This window comes from Odontesthes bonariensis, chromosome 4 (genome assembly GCF_027942865.1).
Source record: "Odontesthes bonariensis isolate fOdoBon6 chromosome 4, fOdoBon6.hap1, whole genome shotgun sequence".
Lineage (NCBI taxonomy): Eukaryota > Metazoa > Chordata > Actinopteri > Atheriniformes > Atherinopsidae > Odontesthes > Odontesthes bonariensis.
Window position 1 is genome coordinate 7,359,654 of NC_134509.1, and position 20,271 is coordinate 7,379,924.

The 20,271-nt window shown below is 40.1% G+C and overlaps 1 protein-coding gene across 11 annotated transcripts in view; it reads left to right on the plus strand.

The window, feature by feature from the left end:
• The first annotated feature begins 508 nt into the window (after positions 1–508).
• Positions 509–20,271, plus strand: part of atf7ip (activating transcription factor 7 interacting protein) — a 28,581-nt gene continuing 8,818 nt past the window's right edge. For 4 of the 11 annotated variants that reach the window (XM_075462711.1, XM_075462721.1, XM_075462722.1 and 1 more), the window contains exons 1-2: positions 509–1,135; positions 19,430–19,481. The gene's annotated coding sequence lies outside the window, so the exon portion shown is untranslated. Of the gene's footprint in view, positions 1,146–16,144; positions 16,229–19,429; positions 19,482–19,823; positions 20,249–20,271 lie in introns of those variants that run through there. The other 7 variants (XM_075462716.1, XM_075462718.1, XM_075462714.1 and 4 more) reach the window with 4 other exon arrangements.

The window sequence follows — 20,271 nt, forward strand, 5'->3', positions numbered from 1 at the left end:
GCAATTCATGAATGTGATTGACCTGAGTTTCTGAAGACTTACATGCAATGAAGAACTTGTTCTTGTCTTCCTTCTCATCAATCAAGAAATCATAGTGTGAACAAGCCGTGTCATCATTGACTTGTGCTTTAAAAAAAAAAAATCCCTGTGCAGTTTACCTCATTTGCTGAGTTAGTATTATCCCTACATGTGAGTTTTGTTGTTCTTTAAAGTCCTCTCTACCAAAAAAAACCCAACACAATTTAACAAAGCGCCACCCTGTCAACGGTCACACAAAGGTTGGGTACTTGACCACATGTGGGACTACTCAAAACACACCAACATTAACACAATGCAAAAACAAATAATAACCCCTTAATATCACAAATGTCTTCTTTACTTTACAGGCAGAGTTTGGGGGCTGTTTCACATTTGACTCCTCCTCCTCCTCGGTATGATCCCTCCCCCTCAGACCGGGTTTTTGTCTGTCGCGCACAGATCACACGCACCCCTCCCTCTTCAAGCTAATGTGCAGCTCCACCGTTGTCTGTACTTGCCGCCGTCGGCTGTCTCAAACCGTACCGCAGCGGGGTTGCTCCAAGCCGAGGTGCTGCTGCTGCTCTGAAAACGCTCCTGTGTGAGTCCTGCCAGAGCCTCCATACAAACAGACGTGCTGGCGCTGTGCATACGTACCTTGCCGGCTTTAGGTACCGACTTTCAGCACCGCCACTAGTGGAGAGACTTAAAAGCTGAGGGGGAAGTAACATTGAGGTCTCGACTGCTGATCGGCGCGAAGCGACTTTTTTTTTTTTTTGGCGTCTGCCTACCAACCCCCGCCGACGGCTGACGTCACAGAAGCCGTTTTTTTTTTTTTTTTTGCCGTTTTTTTTTGCGCGAAAAGAGGAGGAGTCTGTTTTCGATCGAAGTCAACAATCGGTTGAATCCAACACCACAATACACATTTGGTGGTGGCACAACTCTCTGGTTTAGCAGCGCATGTTAGTACCGGTGAGGCTGCAGCTCCACACACACTGTATCCTAAGTGCAACATACAACAGTGACCGGAAGAATTAGACAGTAGCAGGAAGAGGAGGAGGAGTGTGTAACGATCGGGACTACAAATTGCGGGAGCGTCGCTGGACAACGCAAACGGTCGGTGAGTTGAGGTACTGCATGTAGCATGCTAGCCAAGCAGTTATTGCCTTTTCTCTCTAAAAACAGATAGAATACTAGTTCTTCTTAAGAATTCGCTTATGAATGGAGAAATGTTGCCATGAACTGTAAACATGTTTTTTTTTTTTTTTTTTGTTTCTCTGCTTTTGAGTGGGCATAGAAAATGCTATTTGCTAACACTAGCATAGAAAATAAAAGTTCAAATTATGCCCAAATAATGACATATCTACTTTTTTAAATTATAATTTAGGGTGGGGTTTTTTTTTCCAAGCAGTGTGCATTATGTATACCGCTGTTTAAAATTTCTCTTTCATAGATTTGGTGAGAATTTGTTGCGAAGCTGCAGACATTCTTGAAAAAAAAAAATTGGACTATAAACAACTAAAAATGTGGGTGCCTCTTTCTGAACTATGAAGCGTCTTCTAATTTTGCACGTAATTAAACAGGGTATCATGTTTTGAACTTAAGTAGAGCTGGTGTTAAATTTGGGGGCGGATCCTGAGTAGGCGATTGCAACTACCAAATCTAGGCTTTTTTATGAAGCCGCGAATTGGCATCTACAGTAGCCCGGCCCCCTCTAGATTCTGTTACCTACAGGAATTTTGAGGTAGTAGCCTGCTTGCTGTGTGATTGGAACTATGATCTTATATTGTTATTGTTATATATATGCTGCAAGACGGCTAGGCTGTTATTGACAGTTTGATGGTAATTTGGCAATGTCTTTGAGGATTTGTTATATCTGGCGGTTGATTTTTGTGGTCGTACTTTATGTTCCATGTCTCTAATTTTAGATAAAGGACAGTTATTACAGTGGCAGCAGTTGATGCATTTTAGCGCCCAACCTTTAACGTGACCGCCATTTTTCTAATATTTTCTCGCCAATGGAAATTGCTTGTGGATATTGTTTTAAGCATTACACCAAGGAAACTTTTTGTTATGGCGCAAGCTATGTGTTCTTTTTTTCTCCTTTTTTTTTCCCCTTTTGTTTTCCCCACAACTCAAAAAAATGCATACAGCTACTCTTCATGTGTGTTGCTTTTTTTTGTGTCCAAGCCTTGGTAACCTCATTCACCATACATATTCATATTGACCAAAGGAAAAGAAACATCACCCATGTTGATTCAAGAATGAAGTGCCCTTACAGTACTAATATTATTACCTCAAACTATCTTTCACATGTCATTTAATTACTCAACCGTTTAACATCTGAAAATATTTTTTTCTGTGGGATGTATTTTCTGCCTCACTTGAATGTTTAAAGGTCCAATCTTAACAAGTCAGTACAGCGAGTGTCTTGTGTTGGTGCTAAAACAAGCAGCTAGCTCAACCAGCACATTGCAGAGGTGAAAGTATGGGGGAGGGGCACGTGGGAGTACATGTTTTCTTGGGCTGTTGTCTGTCCTAGGGTAATAAAACAACATGGTTAATAAAATGATAAAAAGAAATTAACTAGATGTAAATAAATTATCTTGGTCTCTTTCCTTATGTACACTTTGAAAGCTTTTATGAAGAAGTTGGGATTTTTTTTTTTATGTTTATAGACTATTACTTATTATTGGATAATGTCTCTTAACTGAAAATTCTATAAGTGCAGGCAGAAATGAGCTAAATTAAAGAGAAAACAACTGGATTCTTTACATTGTGCAGCTAAACCCTTCTTGGTCAGAAGTGGTACAGGCCAGTAATTTTCCATGAACCAGAGTGTCCTAGAATGTGGGTGTGGCCTAATGTCAGTGGTAAGGCAAGAGTTGAACTGCTTTTCTGATTGTTATTTTGTTTGGTTTTACAGTAGAAATATAGAAAAAGTAAGCTTTTATTGATCTACTTGGACAGATGTTCGAGATGAGTGACCAGGTGAGGATTTGGTGAGCAACAGAGCCATATGAACTATATGTCAGTCTTCAGACTTGAACTACTTCATCATAGTCGTTTTTTCATCATAGTAAAAAAACAAAACAACCAAAAACAATTGCTTTTAATTTCATACATACAAAGTCGGCTGTTTCAGGTTTGCTTCTACCTTTTTGGCAGATGGTACAGCCCTGTTTCTGCTTTCACCTCCCCCACATCAGTCAGTTGCAGTGCTCCCATGGTGCACTTGTAATTCATTGCACAGCCTTTTTTTTTTTTTCCCTGCAGAGGAGGAAGCAGCCTTTAAAGGCACCGCCCACATTTACAATGGCCTTCGTGTAGATGTTAGGAGTAGGGATTTTTTTACTCTTCCTGAATTAGTTAATTTCTCATGAAATGTTATACATCTGAATTTAGTAACAACTGAACAAAATACTTTGGGAGGTAGCTGCTTTAAAATAATACTAAATGAAAACGTAATAAAGTTCTTCTTAGTTATGAGTTAACAGAGACATACAGATGTTCTTCATGTGGGGAAAAGAGGAGTTTGTGTGGCTAGCTGTGGCATGTCTGTCAGTGCTGGTTTATACAGCTTTGTTGTCAAATGCAAGTCAGTGCTGTGCAGCTGTTGGTCCATCGCAGCCATTTGTCTGTGGTCACAGTCTTTACCCTGGCTTTACTTTAAAGAAATTAAATCAAGCCACATGGCGACATGCATCTCACTATTAAAATGTGTCAATATATTATATACGTCAATATAAAAACGGTGTATGGAATATTTGATTTCAGCTAGGTTGCCTTTCTATCACAGTAGATTACATGTATAATTATAAATTATATTATTTCCTTGCAGGATGTTCTGCAAACTCAAACCTTTGCCATTTAAAACAACAACAACAAAAAAAGAATCACTACATGATACTAAAAGATTACACAACATGTAGTGTACTAGGACTAGTGACAAAGGGCACCTGGAACCTGAATGCTACATATTAAGTACTAATTTGAAGGCTAATCTTGTAATGGTGTAACATAACTGTTTCAAATATCCCTCTGAAATGTGAGTATTATCAGGTTCTGATCCAGTAATTTTAAAGCCTCACAATTGGACAGTTTCTCTTGTTTGTGTATTTTTGAAACCATGCCAGGTTTATAAGAACTGGTTGCAACCTGTTCCGGCTGGTTCCTTTGCTTCAAGCTGAAAATGAGATGGATAAGAAAAACTATGACTTAGGCTCAAACCTAGTATTTTGTGTTCTTGTTATCCATAATTTGTATGTTACCATGCATATAGTTAGTGGGACTAGATTATATTTTATTAGTGTTGCATTTCACATATAGACAATAAACACAATGACCATGCAGCTACTTTGGAAATAGGCTATTAACCTATATAAATCTATTGGCTTGATTAAAAGTCTGCACAAAATGATAATGTAAGCTATTTTTAACAGCTTTTAATCAGTATTGTGCATTAATACACATATGTATCCCCCTGCTCCATGACCTTGTGCGTTATGTTTTAGTGCATGTGCGCTCTCATTGATGGGAGCTGTTTTTTTTTATCATTTAAGTACAAAGGCAATCGCTGTACATTACCTATTTATAACAATTTAGCCCTTTTCAGACTTTTATCTTGCTCCATACCTGGTCTGTCCAAGTCACGATGGTAGTTCTGAAAGGTTGTATCCAGTAACCTTTACAGATCACTTTAAGAACAACTCACTTTTAGCAAGACTCATGTTTGAAATTAAGTTGGCTTAAAGTAAAATCCAGAATATAAATGGAATATTATAATAAACATAATCTTGAACTTTGGCATTAACATAACCTGGTTTTCCAAAACGCACATTTCCTGTTTTGAGTCATACTAATTGCTTAATTGAATACAAATTACCCTTTACGATAGTTGATCTACAATGAATGAAAATGTAAAGTTGGCGTCATCTCTCTTCAATAGCACTAAGTCTGTCTCTAAATATCCGGTACCTTTTTACTTTTGTTTAATTACATAAATGAATCATTGAATAAGAGCTTTTCAAGACAAACATAACATATTTGGAAAGTTTGGCTTCCATTTTAGACGTCCAGAAGCCCTTTTGAGGTTTCAGCTACGCTATACCAGTAAGATAAGAAGACGTTCTTTATAATCCACTGCTGTTCCTCTGTAATTCACAAATGTGAGCAGAGGTAGCTCAGTTCCACATCAGTGTGTGCTTTAACGCTAGTGTCGCGAAATCGACAGTGTTGTTGTTTAGAGCGCCATGATAATGCTTTACCCATACCCACATCCCTTTTAAAATCTGTGAATACCTCGCTTCCTGGTGCAGCACTGGATCAACTTCAATGCTGCTTTTATACTTTCACACATGACGCCAATGTACAAGCACATAAGTCCTGGCTTGAAAGTCCTTTGTAAAAAAGCCTAAAAAAGATTCTTTCAAAAAAGGAACTGACTATTTCAAGAAACAAGACCATGAAAAGGATGTGCCTACAGTTATTGTACAAAAAAATGGCAAAATATTAGTAAGTACAGTCCATATGGTTTTCTCACAGCATCGCCATGGGGCACACTCGAGTTGTCCAAAGGCCAAAGATAACTTAATCTGGAGCAGACAATTTTTGACACTTAACCCATTCTCAACGTATAGCTAAATTTTATGACACATGTACAGCCAAGGTGTCTGTATCAACTGACCACAGACAGTTCCAAGTGGCAGGCTTCCATGGCAGACTTTCTACAAAGAAACAAATTTTATAGCCCCAGAACAAGAATAAAGTGGGCTAAAGGGTATCTACATTGGATGTAGATATGTAGATGGTTGCTTTTACCTTTTTGCATATAGTTAGACAAGTCAAAGTTAGGTACAAACTGCCTAATTTATGTTCTTCATCAAATAAACCGTTTGGGTATATTTGTACTAGTTGAGTGTACCATTTAGACTTTAATAATGACAGTTTCTCATGGTGAGCAATCACTGGCCTTGCTTTCCATTTGTAGTGTTGACTTGAAAAGTTGTATTAAGTTATTTGAACAAATGTAGCCAACTTTTGTATCCTGTTAGTTCCTCATCTATACAATTCACAAATTCAATCCTTGTGTTGTCCGAACAAATGATAGATCAAACCAGACTGTTCGCCTTCTTTTATTGCTGTATGGTCCAGTTGGGATGCTCACATGTCCATTTAAACCTTTGCCAGTTGACGGGTCACCTTTTGCACAATAATTGTGCTCCAGTAGCTCTTCCAAGGGCATTGCTCTAGACTTGGCTCTACATGCCCATTAGTAAACCTTGACTTCCTTTGACCTTCTCGATATTTCATTTGTTATCTTGCTTTGTCCCACTTTTGTTTGAAACCAAAAACTACATACTTAGACCAAACTGTAAGATCTGCAATTTTTTGGGTTCACTCTGACCCACTTGGGTATCTGTCACAATTTGATTGGTGTCACAGTTGTTCTTGTCCTTACACCTTACAAGGCCATATTTTATAAAGCAAGTTCTGAAACTATTTACCCGCTGTCCAATATATCCCACTCTTTGTCAAGTGCCACTGTAATGCAGTGGTTTGAATTACTACACTAATAGATAACGTGGTAAATGTGCCTCAATTAATATCCACTCCGAAAAAAATAAAAAGATCAAACAAAGAAATTGAGAAGCAGAAGAGCAATGTGGACTCCTGTTTTGAAGTTAGACTTTGCAGAAGAATTGCCATTATCCACAACTGTTATGTGCTTTAGATCAATTACATGAGGAAGTGTCTGTATAGCTGACCCAGACGGTAGTACCCCAACTGGTATGCACTGACATGGGAACCTTGACTTGATTAAGTGCAGCAGTTCTATAATTAGTTATGTAATGTACTGTTCAATCAGTCAGAAAATATCCGTGTTTGAAAACAATTATGATTTAAGCTCTTTGTTGTTGGTTGCTAGTGAAGACTTGGCAGTTCATGTGTTCAAAGCCCAACTAGATCTCTAGCTAATCGCTAGCTGTGAAAAGGGCTAATCGTTTTCTAGGGAGCATTTTTACTGAATTAATTTGAATTACTTAGGTACTTACTTTTCAAAGGCGCTGTCTCCTAAGTTATAGATGGCATTTCATACATTGAGAATGATTCTGATTAGCAGTACCTCTTAAAGGCCTTTAAAAAGCTCACAGCTCATAGGCTTCTTAGATAACATTATATGTTTATCAAATGCTGATTGGCTGAAAGTTAGCTTGACCCTAGAGGGGCTGACATCAACAAATTTCAAAATAAAGGAGAAGAAGCATGAAAAAATGATAATTAACTGAGAAGCAAAGGTGAAAACCACAGACAACAGCTTTACTGGACAGTCGTTATTATTTAATACTTAAGTTCACTCCACCAGAAAGCTCTTTTTCCACTTTGACTTGTCTTCCACAGCGGAGAAAAGCTAATGTACCAAAACAATGCAAACTCAACCAAAAGCAGCCCGCAGCTCAGATTGCACCACACATTTCTTATACTACCTCCATGTGGAAGCAAAACACTATAACATGTAGATGTGCATTTGCAAAACCCCAATGCAGATCACCCACAGGACGAGGACGATTAACAACCCTATAGGCTCTAGCATGGTTGCCGCGTCTGCTAGCATGAGCGGTGTTGATGACGTCACGATTTTGTGCCCGCAATATATAGTGGCGCAAATCGATGCACCAGTCGTTGCAATTTTCTCCGTCACAGAGGTGGCGCTGCTAAGTTAAGGTTACCACTGTTCTACAACCACGAAAGTGGAGAAGAAAGCAATAAAGAGCAGGAATACTGTCATTAATTACACTGCTGCAGTGTTCGGATAATTTAAATTTTTTAATTCAGTTAAAAGAGGTGAAGGTCTGAAGCCCCCGGCATCACCACTTTTTGAGTCTCTGCCCTCTTCTTTCCTTCACGTATCTGTCCCGTAGCTTCTTTCACACATTCTTACAGAACTCTCCCTCTTTCCCCAAAGTTCTGCCAATCTCTGTCCACCAGTTTTGGGAGTTTACGTGCTCCCTGTGCTGTTTCACTGCAGTTTCGTACAGCTGTCTGTACAAACGCACCTCCTGACGAGCCTGGTCTCACATCGGTCCATCCGGTTTGTCATTCTCGGCGCAGCCAAGTTACAAAAATCGACTGGTGCACGACAACGCGCTGCGCCGTCTTTTCAAGGCAAGCGCCATGCCTGAAACGTAATTTTGACGTCACGGTCCGCCAATGCCGTGACAGACGCGTCAACTGTAACTCCGGCTTAAGTCAGCGCCATATCAGCTGCCGCCGTCATGAGGATTTGAATATTGATCTGAACGTGGAACTGTTATTTTGCAAGAGTTTCCTTCAGGACCCATTTAAACACTGCCACATGCAAGCTCTGATTGGTCCGTAGAGATATACGCTTTCGGACAGAGTAGTTATAAGAACGCAGTTATCAGAACTGTCCTACTCGAATTTCGTTCTGATAACTGTCCTTCTGTTTCAGTCTGCATTCGCACATGAGTCGGGACTGATGCCCTGCGCGCAGCCGTCTGCGTCAGTGACGTGTTAGCCGTTAGCCGTTTAGCGCCACATTCAACAACAAAACAAAACAAAACCCGAGAGAAGAAAAAACACCACAAAGAAGCTAATATGGAGAGCGGGGAGGCCACCGTGTTCATGGTCTGCATGATGGTGATATTAATCATGGACGATCACATCAGGCGTCTAATATCGAGGCTGGAAGAGCTCACAGAGTCAGGCGATACTTCTTCGTTTCATGAAGGAAGAAAGGAGAGCAGAGCGCTGCAGACAAAGGAGACAACGTGTAAGTTTAACTTATTAAACACGCGCCGGTTCTGTCTGTGTGGTATGAGGAAACATTTCAGCCGTGATAGCATGACAAGGGGCGTAGCTACCGACCACCACACACCTCCGTCAGATGCGTTCTATAGAACCATGAAAAGACCCGACCAATTACGTCTCCCAAATGTATTACAACAACCCCTGGATACGAATACATGCAGAGCAAAAAAAATTAACGAAGCAATTGGAATTTACATCGCATCTGCTATGCGCCCATATTCCACTGTAGAAGAGGCAGGATTCAGATATCTATTACATGTGCTCGAACCTCGCTACACGCCTCCTTCGGCACTGTACCGAAAATGTACCGAACCATAGGGTCCAAACCGAGGTACGTACCGAACCGTGAGTTTTTTGTACCGTTCCACCCCTAGTCATAACGCTACCTGGCAGTAAAGCTAATGTCTCATCACAGGTTATAAAAAGAATGAATTCGCTTACCCTGGGCATTTATTGTTTACAACAGCAATGCCTACCTGTGAGTGCATTGAGCTGAAATTGGAAAAAATCGGCACTGAGGAGAAAACGGTTCTGTTGTAATATCTGAAACATAATAAGAGTAGCTGGCGTCAGAGAATGTTCGACGTGTCTACAGTTGAACAGTCGAAGAGATAAGGAAGTAAATAAGAATGTCAGGACATGTCACTTGCCAAGTTGACCAATCGCTGTGGTCTATATTGACAATTTGAGGAGGTGCACATTTTTGAGGAAGTGGAAATCAGGCTAAGGCGTAAGAGTGGTGTGTGTTCAATGCACAAATCGTAATCACAAGAAACCAATTTCTTGTATATGCCAACAATAAGTGCCAAAAAGAGGTTACAGCAGACTATCATCAGCATATTAGTGTTTCAAATGGGAAGTAACAATGGTCAAATGAAACTGCCGGATAACGTCATGGGTTCTGTGAAACCGGAACAAACAATTACCACAAATACTTTGGTGAAATGTCGCCCATATTTAGAATGTTTTTTAACGTTAAGCTGTAAATGAAAACCTAAACAAAAAACACTGGATGAACCAACATCGAAGCTCAGGATTATAAAACCTGTGTGCCCCCGAGGAATGGGGACTTGGTACCGGTTCAGATTGTTTTGCTTTTTTTTTTTTTTTATGAGTAGTGTAAAAGATGTAACAATTTGGTGTTGGGACAATAAAATGTTCTCTGTTCTGTGGATGACTAAAGATATACAAAGAGTTGGGTGACATTGTTAATGATGGTATCAAATATTGTGGTTAAAGTAAATCTTCAAAAATGTTATTTCTTCACAAATAAAATGAAAAAATAAATAAATAAATTAGGAAGAATATCAGCAATTTTAATAAAGAGCTGACTATTATATTAGAGGACCGAGGAACAGCCATTATTGGGCATGGGCTTTTGTAGTGGCCATAAGATGGATTGTTTCAGCTGCTGCAGCAGCCATTTTGTGTTTTACTCACTACAAGCAGTCTATCAAAGCGAGAAGTGGGGGATGGGCGAAGTGTCCAGTAGGCTAGCTTGTTAACTGTATCTAGTCAGGAAGTGTTAGCTGTGTGTTGCCTTTTCCTTTGTTTTGTTCTTTTCTGGAAAATAACCCGTAGGCCTACATTTTTCATGGCTTCTCTCTGTCCATGTGTGTGTTTTAAGCAGAGAGGGAGAAAGCAGCTTGTTCTGATCATTTCATCCTTCCATAAAGATATTTTTACCATCTAACAAACTTCAGAGAAATGTAATGTTTAGACATAAAAATAGACAAGTTATTGCCACAGTGGCAGGTTAAGATCTGTTCAAACAGCTCAAGGAGAATGAGCTGCCATTTTGAGACCTGGAATGGAATGTCTACCGATTTAGGAGAACTAGAATTCACTCGAAATGTTTTTACAATTTTACATGGGCATGTTCATTTTTATCATTTATAAATAATGAACACGGGTCAGAAGCATTTATAATGCTTTAGATTTGTCATTCACCAATACAGCTTATTCCCTTATTGGTCAGAACACCCTTCTGCTGCAATGGTTTAGTCCATGCTTGGCTGTAAAACTCCAGTGGGGAACAGACTGCAGGTGTGGGGGAAGGGTGTTGACGCTCTGTGTCTGACTCTGGACTTAGGCCCTGACTGTGTAGTGCTAGCTTTTGGTTGATCAAGCAGTCTTTTGTACCGTGGACTCCCTAGTGATTGCCTAGGGTTAAGGTTCTAACAGAGAAATAAGAGCAGCTGCATGAAAGCATCTTAGTTAAGCAATTAACCAAATGTTTCTGTCACAATGTCCTTAGGGAACCAAGTTTAGTTTGCATTCAGATTATTTATTCTCTATTGTGTTGGTCAACATTTATTGTCTTTTCCTGTGGCTATGGTTCAAGCTTTTTTCAGCAGCGCGTGGCGAAAGAATGATCACCATGTGCTTGCTTGATTCACATCGAAACTCCTGGTTCTGCCTACCCCAACCCCCTCCTATTTTTCTTCCCTTTTTTCCTTCTAGCCTGCTCTTGCTGGTCTCCACTTTTGTGAATCCAAAGAAAAAGCAAATCCCACGTACGATACTTGGGTAATGCTTGGCTAAAAGGCAGTGCTTTTGAACTGTTGCTGAACAGTAAAATCATGTTTTGAGAACAGATTTCTTTTCTGTTACTAAATCATTGAAATGCTGCAATTGGTCAAGCTTGGGTTCTTTCCCCCCCCCCCAATAGTCTATAATCTATTCATGATCATTACATGAAACGGTGATCTGAGGTGTAGTCTACAGATGAACTTTAGTCAAGATTATATATATGTTTTGTATTGCAGATTGCCTTTCATTGGAGGTAAATTTTTATAATACAAAGCAGGCAACTTTTCAGCTGATTTGGGGTTTGATGGAAAAACTGCCCTCCTGGCTGGATGGAAAATATGACACAAATAAGATATACATACAGGAATGTTGCAGGAAGGATAAAAAAAAAAAATCTGCTGCTCCTTGGAGTAAGTCGGTCTTAGCTCCAGCATGCTTCCAGCCGCTCGGGTAGGAGCAAACTTAAAATGTCCGGTCATATGGGAAAGCATAAGAAAAGAACAGTGGTCAGTTTATTGCATGCTGTGGCTGAGCTCAAACCAGACATTTACTAGGCTGTTGCCCAAGTCGGAGCACATTTATAATGTGTGATCAGACCTAATATCCTGTTTTTAAAACTTCTCCAGTACACACGGGAAGATTACCTACATTTTGAAGACATTTTTTCCTTTCATATGATTTGTACCTTCAATGAAAAATCCTTAATAATTGTAGTAGCATTTAGATAGTATAGCTTGCTTATGTTTTTATTTATTGAACTGTTTTAAACCGGCAGTAATGATTATGGGTGTCCCATGTGGTACATCCACCAAGTGTTTAACAAATCTTTCAAACAGTTCAGGTTCTTGAGGGTGTTGAGCCTGTAGTGGGTTAAGATTGCCCCTCCTCCACCCGGACAGGTATGTCAGTCTTTGACAAAGCTAATATCCAGACAACTGCAGCTTCACTCACTTTCACAGCCCTGGGCTATAGAGATTATCTGGTTGTTTTACCTTGCATTTTCTGGCAAAGTGATTTGGAAAGAGTTTCAAGATTAAACCCATGAACGTGAATAACTTGCCAACTCTACAGAGAAGGCCACGGTTTGATTAATTTAGGTGTTGATCATACAGTGACGGCTTAGAACGAGGAGGTTTTTGGTGAGATCCGTTTGCAAGGGAATGTCAGTCGAGACTGACCGTAATGTTTTTCATTATGCTCTAAGAAATCTTTTGTATATTTAGGTAAAAATTAGTCAGTTGAATTACTGGTATTTGGGGTTTAAAAGATTAAATAAATGCAGCTAAATCTTTTATTACAGCATATAAATCTCCTGATAAGTGCTTCAACTGTTTGCAAACATAGAATTAACTGTAGCCCCGACACGTTACAGCCACAGAAGCAACCTGCTTTAGGGTTATTGTTCGCATATAGATTTAATTTTATATTGCTAAATATTCTTGCAGTTTCCATTAATCTGAAATTAAACATCTCGGTAAGAGTTGTACACATGGGAATTGTTTTTTCAGGGGTGCGGTGCTGCTGAAAGGCAATACCTTTTGCAAGATGTAGCTGTTGAGAGCTCAGTGTGGCTGCGCAAGCAGACCAGGTGGCCATTTTGAGTTTCAGTGAATCCAGATGCAGGCAGCCGGGGTGGGGGAAGGGAAGAGTGCGCACTGTGCGCAGTATTGTTGGAATGCAGGGTCTGCCCTCACTAGCTGACATATTTTTTTCCACTCGGCATTTAGCCTCCACAGAAAATGTTTGGCATTAGGTGACCATTTCACTTTTACAGTTTGGTTAATCAGAAATTAAGACCAACAACAACCAACCTCTTTCTCTGTGTCTGACAGTCCCAAACAGTTGAGGGTCAGGCTTACTGTTTGGCACACAGGTTTAAGCACTTGCAGCTACCTGAATGAGAAACACGCATCAGATCTTTGCCCAGTTATATAGTCACAGGTTCCAGAGGGACTTAGCGCAGCTCTAAAATAAATTGAGGTGAAAAAATGAAAGGGCTCATTTTTGATGTCTCTTCAGTTGTGACTGACTGTGTTGCTGAACAGGGAGCTCACTTCTTGTGAGACCCTTATAACACTAAATGGCAAACAAGGATTTAGAGTTGATTTCTACAGCGTTCAGAGATAACATTTTGTTTGTGCTTTTTTGTGGGCGGAGCTTGCAACATGATCTGCTCCTGCCTGAGCTCAGCATGCCGTTCGCAGCAACACTGGTGGCCATTTTGTGTTTCTGCATTGGCAGAAAGGAAGGGGGGTTGTGCAAGGAATGCACAGTAAGTTGGAACAGGGATTTTGCTGAAGACCGTTGAAGGTTGCTAACTAATAAGCATTTTTAATTTAAAAAGAAATTAAATGGCCAGCCTGCTAATTTCTCATCTGTATGTTTGTGTCTTAAGTTTTAGATGCCACATCAGGACATGGGGGGGGGAAATCCACAGGTTCAGATATCACCGCAGGAAGTTAGACTGCACCAATTATGTTTTTCAGTAAAAATTTTAAGTGGCTGTTAGTTTTTTCTAGTTGTGCAAAAGCACCCCCCCCCCCCCCCCCCCCCCCCCCCCCCCTCTCGTGTTGGAATGGTTCAGTCGGTTTGACAGCAGCCCTCCCTGCCCAGGGAAAGGCTGGGCGCTTTGAGGCTGCTTAGTGTGTCAAGCTGTGCTCTCATTTTTTTTGCTTTAAGCAGCTAGCATGAGACTGTGGCACAAAAACACGTCTCACTTGTAAAAATAAAAAACAGCTAAGAAGTTACATTGAGAAATATTGCCTAAATAAAGTTAGTGGCGATATTTTACATCTAGTTTGAAACCAGAGGAAAATAAGTTTTTATTTCCCTGAAGCAGTTCTATGAGCGCAGTTTGATTTTTTTTTTTTAACCTCATGTCCTGTATGTCTTTTGTTTTTGACGCCCCACCCCCACTCCCTCCCCCGTAGAGTGGTTCAGTCCATGTTTGAGTAGGAGAGGCTGTTCCAGAGACAGATAGACAGATTGTGTGTGTGTGTGTGTGTGTGTGTGTGTGTGTGTGAGAGAGGGACAGGGACAGGGAGAGAAAGACAGGGACGGTGGGGGCAGCTGCCTCTAGGTTCAGGGTTTTGTGGGTGTGCAATTTAGCGCTGGCTGTGCGCCGCTAGCTAGGCTCTGACTAAAGTGCATGTTGCGTTGCTTTGCCTTGTTGAAAGTGACTCTTTTTTTCTCTGCTGTTGGAGGTTTTTTTTCCTTTTTCCCCCCCCTTTTTTTCTAATGGCACATTTAATAAAAAATTAAATCATCAATGTTTGTTTTAAGTTGAATAGAGCTATCTGAACCAAGCTCCTCTTTTTGTTTACCTGTGACCTTTTGTCAGGCTTTTTAGTTTTGATAAGCTCAACCAATTATTAATCTAACGCGCAGTACAGACTTCTCAAGTCCCCTTGTCATTTTAAACATTGAAAGATTTCTTTTTTTCCAAACTATTTGTTCCCATTGAAACCTGCTGTACGAGGATTGAAAAGGGAGCTATACCTCTTAACACCGTAGAGGTGAAGCGGAAGATATTTGAGCAGAAACTGGGGTGTGTTTTTTGGAATTTAAATGTTTTTCAGTTAAGATGTAAAACCATCAGTGTTGATATTCCTCAGGTTGTGACTTAGCCAAGTGAAACTTACTTTGCTACAGTACATTTCCACAACTTTTGAGGGTGGTAGAAATATTCAACACACAAAGGCGCATACATTGTCACACCTTTTTTTAAAATAACTACTGCTTTATGTGTGAAAGACATACCTTTTAAGTTTAAATGTGTGTCAAAGGATACTTCTCTCACACAAAGCATTTGGACTCATCCCCCCCTTTTCATTTGGATTTAAATTCACATTTGCATTTCACCTAGAGACCCGTGAGATCAAATTACAATCTGACTGAGGTCCTCCATAGTCCACATCAGCCAAGACATTAAGGCTGAGGCTAACGTGGTTGGAGCTCAGCTTAGCTTACATAATGCTCATTTCATAGCACATAATACCTCAAGTGATCTTAGTGTAATCAAGCAGCTCAGATCTGTCAGTGATTCCATAGAAAGACGAAACAATTTTCACTGAAAAGGATTTGTTTACATTTTTAATAGGAACAAAATAGAGTGCAATACAGCTTAAAATCTTCAGCTCATTAGAGGTGACTCCTGAACATATAAAGAAGTACAACAATGATTAGGCATTATGTACAAACATTATATATTTGTTCTACAGTGTTGTCATTGTCCTCTTTTAAAAGTTTTTATTATGGAACCTCTTTTGCCTGCAATGTTTCTTGAAAAAGAAAAGAAAAGAATAGACCCCTCCTGCCCTTTGTCAGAATGGTATGGTCCATGCTGGCTGTAGTTTTCCATACTGTGGACTAGATTGTGCTAGAGTTGGGGGATGGGTGTTGCTTAGCAACAGTCTGTGCAGTGTACTTCCCCTCTGTCTGTGCGCTACTAGCTAGAGTTTTAAGTTGTCTTCACCACTCTGCACTTAAAAATGCAGCCGACAAAAAAGGTTTGACTCGTGAGCATTTAAGATAACTGCCAAAACATGATTTACTTTGTCACTAGAAAAGACAAAGTGGAATTTAATTTCCAAAGCATTTGGCTCTGCAACATGGCACTGAAGCTTTGAACTGGCTTCTGTTTTTAAAGGCTTTAAGTAGTACCTTGTAGATATCCACTTTGGTTACACACCCTTTTTTTTTTTTAGAGCACACCTCTGTGAAAACAGCATGGACTCTTCCTAACTGAGCTCCTCCTCCTTTCATTTATATCATGGAGCCAACCTCTTAGCTGTTCCCTGCTCCCACAATCAACAATATGGAAGGCCCAGTCCCACACATCCTGCTTAAGGTCGACATTCCTTTTTCCAAGCATGCTTCACATTTATCACTTCGATTGAGCTGTTGTACATGTTGTTTCTTCACATTCAAGCTCTGCTGCTTGTGTTTTCTTCTATTAGCGATGCCAGTTGAAGAGGGTAGGGCTCTGGGTAATTGTTAAGGTTTGTAGTTTGTTTTAATTCACTTTAGGCATCCAGGGACTTCACTGTAAACTCTCGCTAACTAGCTGGATAATTTTGTCATCATAGTTACTTTATTACCTGAAACAATGCATGTAATCAGTGTTATGCAAGCTTTAAAGGGATTGTTTGTTCCTGGTGACGCGCAACCTTAGGTGCAGTAAATTAAGGTACATTGACTGACTAGACCTGACCTTGACCATGTATGCTTTTGTCAGTAACAGTGTCATTGGTTCGCTGGTCTGAATATCACACAGGCATACAGTATAGTTCACAATCATTGAGGTAGCCTTTCATTTTTTTCCCCCCTTTTTATTTGTAGCCTTTCCAGCACTGTCTGGCTGCAAATGAAACACATGGTATTGCACATGGTGCCATGTAAATGTGAGACCTGTGGAGTGGGGAGTGTCTGATGAAAAGCTTTCATATTGCAGTTTAAATCGAGAATATTTTACGCAGTTTTCAAGCGAACACAAGTAACCACTTTAGTACATTTTCGAGTGAGTTGATGTACATCCCGAAGAGGAGCCGTCTCTATTTTCATCCTGTGGATTTCCACCGCAGTTGTTGTTGACGTTGGTTTCCAGTGAATACAACTACTTCTTCTACTTAATTACAACCAAAGCAACATAACCTATGCCACTGGCGACCCATGGCAGCCTAATTCATGTGTTTAAAACCAATTTATGGAAAAGTGCCATACTGAAAGTCTGCTGTTTTTCAAAGATTGCTTCGGATTTGGTTTGCTAGTAAATGCAAATTCAGCAAACTGTTACCCGGAGCCTTTGTTAGAAATACGGCGCTTAGGATCCACGCCAAGTACATTCCTTCCGTCCTAGGATTGAAACCAGAATACCTCGGATTGTTCACTTTACTTTTTGACCAAGTGAAAGACTTGACTATAAACACATGAATTTCGTAACAACAATAAATAATTGTTCTCATCAGAAAAAAGGAACAACTTGCAATGAAATGGGACTTGAAACGTGCGTTTCACCTCAGAGACATCAGGCTCGGCCAAGGGTTTAAACACAATTTGTGGCTGTCTGGTATTTCTGGTTTTCAAGTCAATCGTTATTCAAAAACATTATATAGCGTTACGATAATGACCTAGTGGGACATTAAATTTCACACACAGCCAGTGTGTCAGACGTGCAGTAATTAAAAAAGAAATATTCTTTTAATGCACTTCTCCGAGTCAAGTCCCACAGACAGCTAATTGATCTGACTGCAGATAACTCTGAAGACTGCCATTCAGATTGAGTTTTCATTTCTATCACGTTATTGTTACAGTCTGTGTTTCTGTCATTTAACCTTCAAAGACCTGACAATTGAATTAGGACTTATAATTAGCTGGCCATAGAAAAGTTGATCAGTAAGTTAAACGGTTTTAAAATCAAATTATAAACTGTTATCAGAGTTTTAAATTTGGCTCGGTCGAGATCTTTCTGACATATTCTACATTTTGCTTACTTTGCCAGCTTGTTTGAAGCCTCAAGCTAAACAGAGAATCCCCATTGTGCAGGGTGGTGTTGCAACCTGATCCATCTCACAGGGAGTCCTTTTCAGCTAGCTACAGAGGTCTCAGCCTGGCAGCGAACAGCAGAGCTGACCGCCATTTTGAGTTTCTGCACTAAATCCAGGCGCAGTAATTGAGGCCGTAGGATGGGGGGAGGGGGATATTATCCTCTGCGCAGTGTGCAATAACATTGGAATGTGAAGTGGAGCCGTGATCGTGCTTGCCATTCACACTGCTCAACTTCTTTGTGGTGACTTTTTATAATGCTGCTTTTTTTTGGGGGTGAGGTTTATCTTACCCATTTTTTACAGCAAGGAGTTCACAATCATTGCAAGAGGTATGCTTGCTGATGAGAGAACAGAGCAGGAATGGCTTACAGTGCAGAGCGTGTGCGCCGGCATCTCAGTGTGGTGCTTTACAGTGTAAAGTATACGCTCGGCCTCGATCAGTCTTTGTATTTTTCCACATAGAAGTGGCAACCTGCTAAGTAGCAAAAAAAAACAAAAAAACAAGGCTAAATTAAAGATTGTTTGGCTGAAGCGGTTTCACCAGCGGCTCCATCTGCTGCAGTCCTAGAGGGCAGCAATGCAGTAACAGTGAAGCTAACCAACTTAAAACTGAATCAGCTCAGCTTTTTAAGGGTTACTTAAATGATGCCTGGTTTTGTTCCCCCTGTGAAACCAACACACAAATTTAACTACACGTTATTCCATGTGAGTGTGTCTCTTGGTTGCATCTGCTTGAATGCCTGTTAACATGAAAGAAGACGAATTTGATCTCGGAAATTAAAACCACCATGTTAGCAGCTGCACATTTTTAAACTCACATTCACCAAAATATGGGTCCGTTAACTGATTTGTGGGAAATCTTCTTTCCTGCAGTTTGACACGCCTCTCTAATCTCCATTGTTCTGGCAAGCAACTTCCCCTTTAAACGGGTCTTTTTCTGCGTTCCTTGATTTTCGTTTCTCATATTTTCACTGGGTCATCTTAGTTCACTATTCACTTAAAATGTCTGACAAGTAACTCGATATCTTGAATCATACTGTATTGTTTCGATTTTTAAATCAAGATTTGTCCTCATAAGAAAGGATGTCGGTTTAAAACGTCAAAGTCCAAAATATCTCAGAAAAAGGCACTGTCACATTTTCTTACAAAATGAAGAGAAAGCGGATCGATACTCCAATAATTTTACAGAGCAGAAAGAGAAATTGTGTACCAAAAAAAGCATCATAATGGAAAACTTCACAATGATTTTTGTGGTAGTATTTAAATGGAACTGTTTGGAAGCACTTCAAACAGTTTGATGCTACTAGCGTTTCCAGCTTGTATCCCCACTGACCCCGGGAAAAAGATCTCACACTGAGGCCCACTTATGGCCCAAGAGATGGAGATGTACCTCTTAATTTACTTTAGATAAATTTGAAGTTACTCCACAATTTGCATGATGTTTATATTATTATGTAATCCACTAAAAATGTCTTTTCTTTTTTTTTTTTTTTTTTCGCTTGCAGATTGCCGACAGGTTGTTGTAAATCCATGAACAGGAACCCTCTGGCTTAAAGGGTGAGTTACACTTAAATGGTCTGCACACTAATTGTTACATGATACAATTGCATCTTTTCTGTTTGTCACTGAATGGATGGCGAGAATTTTTCTGCATCATAACAGTCCCATAGCAACACACAGCTTTAATGCATTTCCAATTTAGTGTGATTCTCATAAATACAAATTGAAATCACAGCATAGATCGATGCATGTATATACAGTTAGTAAACAAGAGAGGAATATTTATTAAAAAAAAGTAACAACTAGCCTCAACACTACAATGTTTGCAACAATCAAAACCGTGCACGGAAAGTCCTTTATGTTTTGCATAACCTCTTTGCTGCTGCCAGCACTGCCTCAGTTAGTCCGTTCTGATTCGCTGAGGACTGAACCAATGGTTAAGTGGGGGGATGGGAGGAAGGTTAGGTTACTGCTGTTGGTAACTCGGTGTCCTTTCCTCTGTTCTCTAGACTGTAGCTTAGGTTACCAGGGAATCCATAGGTTTGTCACAAAATGAAGGTAAAAGGGGAACATCGGAGCATTTTTAGACTTTTCTGACACCATGAAAGAGAGTGTGGTTTACTGAGGTGCTCCTTGTCTATTGTCAGTGTGGGACAGTCAGAGCAATGTGGAATCAGATAGTAAGGCTCTGGCTGATTTATCTTGATTACTGAGACACATGGAGCAAAGAAGTGGGCAGTTGAGGAACCGACCGGTTTGGTATGAAATCATCTGTAAAAGAACCTTCTAGAGGAGAACAAACAAGAAAGCAGAAGAGCTCTACGGTGACCTCTAGTGTTTTATGTGA